The following is a 3,723-nucleotide window of genomic DNA, read 5'->3' as shown; positions in this document are numbered from 1 at the left end:
TTAGTCTGCTCTGCGTTTGCGATTACGTGGTCGTCGTCAAAAGCGGTCAGGTTATGTGCAGCTCCTGATCCAGATCCGGGATTGATCTCCAGTAGGGGCAAAGTAGCATGGGACCGGAGCCAGCATGGTAGGAAGGTGAAACCCTCACCAGATCCTATGGTGCGACGGGCTGTAGGAGCGAAAATGGAGCGAAAATAACACATTATACTTTAACTGATAATTCCTTTTACAATGAATCCATAAATTCATAATATCATGTAACTAATATATATATATATATATATAACATTTCGATATATTTATAATAAAAATAATTATTTTTTGTATTTTTTATAAACTAACTACATAAATAAACATCAAACAATTATATAATAAAAAATATAATGTAATATATTGAACCACGAATTTTTTTGCAGGCAGGATGAAAAAACCCTAGTTTTCTTGAGAAATGCAGAGGATGGCGCAGGCGTGGTTTATGGGAGGACCCAATAGCGCAAACCAACAAAAATTGCCTTCTTTATTGTCATATTGGAATTCCTATGCTACCTCCAAGTTAGAAGATGTAGACCTGGAAGGTATGATGCTTGAATCCTTCGCCCTTTTGATAGAAACTACAAATGATATGGTTTGGGCACCTTCAACATGGCATCAAAGGTTGTGATGGTGTAGGTTCCTCAAATTCCTTTTCAGATCTTGGTCAAGCTTCAATCTGGGCAATCACTACTCCTTGGGGTCTGCTCCACCAATTTCGTATGGTACCTCAAGATTTCCTTGGAGCTGCAGGTGGGTATTCCCTCTGGCATGCAACACCTTCCTTTCGAAGGTAAGCAACTAGACGATTATTCCCCTCTTTTAATCTATAATATTGGTAAAGATGCCACTATTTTTATGGTCCTTTGTTTATGAGGAGGGGATTTGGGCAAGCCTTCCTCCTCTCAAGCTTTTCCTTATAAAGATGTTGTCCATGCTCACCCTGCTAAAAGGAAGCTCAGTCCCAGGCAACTCCTGGGTCGTTTTTGGTCAAAAAATCTGAGGAAGTTCCCTTCTTAGAAATCTCTCACCCAGATCTTGAGGACCTCCATAAGCTATATGCAAATTCAACCTTAATCTGTTGTTTCAATGGTTTATGGCCCTGCTTGACTGATCTTTACAAATGGATCCATTCTTTATGGACCAAGAATTGTAAGGTTATTTTCTACTCCAAAGGCTTCTTCATTGTGGTTTTTGTTGACTCAGAAGACTACAAGAAAGTTTTATCTAAAGGGTGTTGGTTATGGGGCATTGTTGGATTGTTCCTAACTCTTTGGTTTCCATTTTTGACCCTTCTACAATATTCATTACCAAGTTATGAATATGGGTTCAATTTCCTATTTGCCTACCCACTTGTGGTACTATGTAGTGCTCTATGGTATGGGAAACTCCTTATGTCATTTCCTTGCAATTGATCCTTCTAGTGGGCAGCTTGGTGTTTACACCTATTGCAGAATTTGTGTTGAAACTACCAAACCAAATCAATTTAAAAATAGGTTATTTGCATTGGATCCAGGCTCTGGACTATGAAAATACCGCTTTTCAGTGTTGCTTTTATCATTAAACATGCCATTTACATAATTCTCTCCCTTTGTTCAAATCTCACCAGAAGCGAAATATTCAAAATTCCAGAGCCAAAAGTTGGAAGCCCTACGACTTGCCACCTATGGAGGGTGAGGCTTCCTCTAGTTTGGACAAGGATGATGAAATACATTCGGTGGACAAGGTTCAAAATTTAGCCCCTCAAAAGTCTCCTAAGGATCTTGTTGTGAACCATGCTCCTTCAACAAGCATAGAGATAATGAATAATAATACTTCTTCGGGTGCATTGAAGTGATCTCCTGAGTTAGCTTCTTCGGACTCTAACAAGGATTTTGCTTCAACATGCAACGATAATTTTTAGATCACTTTGGAAAACCCTCTTTCGGAAGGTTGTGTCAAGGTTTCAAAAAAGAAAGCAAAGAAAGGTTGCTTCGAGGACCTGCCCCAATTTGGGTGATTCTCTTCAGGATCGTAGCGGTCCTCTCATAATACACATTCCTTGAAGGATGAATTATTTAAAAATGGGAGTTTAAGAGCCCTTAGAAATATGAATAGATTGTAAAATTAATTAATATGGGCTCTAATCCAAGTCTTATGATTAGACTAGAGGATTGCACCATGAACATACAAGATTATAGGGAATGGCTCTACAGATGTGGGAATGAGAATGTCGATCTCATGCGATCAAACATGTGGGAGAATGTTTTAAGTGAATTTAATTTTAGATTAAAGGGCTTGCATGCAAGTACCACACTAATGTTGATTCAATCTAGTATGCTTGCGATCAAAAGTTGGGTTTGGATTTAGAGTAGGGAAACAATTGGGATAGGGGAATTCAATTGGAAATAATGATTGTTGGCATGCACTCCTATTTATAAACGGAGCATGACACTCATGAATCTTTTCATTATTTCTATTAGAGCTTGTGCTTGGTGTTATGGCTTCCTTGAGTCAAGAAGGTTGAGGAAATGATAGCAAGGACCATCTATTGGTCATGATGGAAGAAACTACAACCACGACAAGAAAAATCAAGGAAAAAGTCACATTGGAAGCTTGCCCACACTTTTACTTTCTCTCTCATCAATTGGAGGACCCATGAGAGGAAATTGAGTGTCTCCAGCTCATGATGGAGAATTTGAGCCTCGAGGTGGATGGAATTGAGGTAACAATGGAGACGACGATGATTGTTGTTTTAAAGGAAGTCTTCAGACTTTATAACCCTCCTTCTCCAAATAAACATGTAGAGTTATATCCAAATACACTCAGGACTAGCCTCTAGTTGAACCAACACTGCATCAGATGGAAGCAGTGGAAGTCGTGCAAGTGGATCTCTAATAGGCGGAAATGGAAGTTTGTGGTTAGACTATTCCCCAAAGTTTAAACGTTTTGTAATTTTGCTAAATACACTGGAGTCTTTTGGAGAATATATAAAATAAATGTTGTAAGAATCCTTACATGGAAAAGACTAGGTAGAAATTGAATGTTTAGTGAACAATTCTAGTCTAATGTTGAAGAAGAACTATCTTTGTATGTAAGGGTTCTAGCCCATACTCCAGCTGATATAATACAAACTAACCATCTCATATATATATATATATATGACAAAATTATGCTCAATTAATTTTATTTCCACTTGTGACATTGCACTCTAATATGTTTGCTTTAATAACATGCAAGTGCAACCAAAAACAAAAAATAAAGACAAATACATATTAACATATAAAGTTTCCTTCAAAACTAATTAAAATAACAAAATGTCATGGCTCTCACAGAAATAATTTTCAAAGGATTATTGTCTAGGAGTGTGATATGAAAAAAAGAAAAGTATGAGCAAAAAATAAATGAGCTATTAAGATATTTTTTCAATAAGACAAAAAGACAATAGTAGCACAAAAATAGTATTAAATTAGGATATTGTTTTTATTTCTTATTTACGATATGTTAAATATATTTAGAAGTTAACTTTTTGTGGGATAATTAAGTACTTGGCACAATGAGATGTTATCTTGTCCACCTTGTTTCAAATCCCACAAGGGGACATCTTTAGTCCATTATGGTAAGGCTCAAGGAGTAGGCTCCCCCTACCCTCGTGGAGTCTCGACTCTTATTAATTTATAAATTCCAAATATATCTAGCTTGCAAGCTGTTGGA

This window comes from Pinus tabuliformis, chromosome 4_2 (genome assembly GCF_031772625.1).
Source record: "Pinus tabuliformis cultivar Carrire ecotype Pingquan chromosome 4_2, CPIR1, whole genome shotgun sequence".
Lineage (NCBI taxonomy): Eukaryota > Viridiplantae > Streptophyta > Pinopsida > Pinales > Pinaceae > Pinus > Pinus tabuliformis.
Note: the sequence above shows the minus strand (reverse complement) of the source record.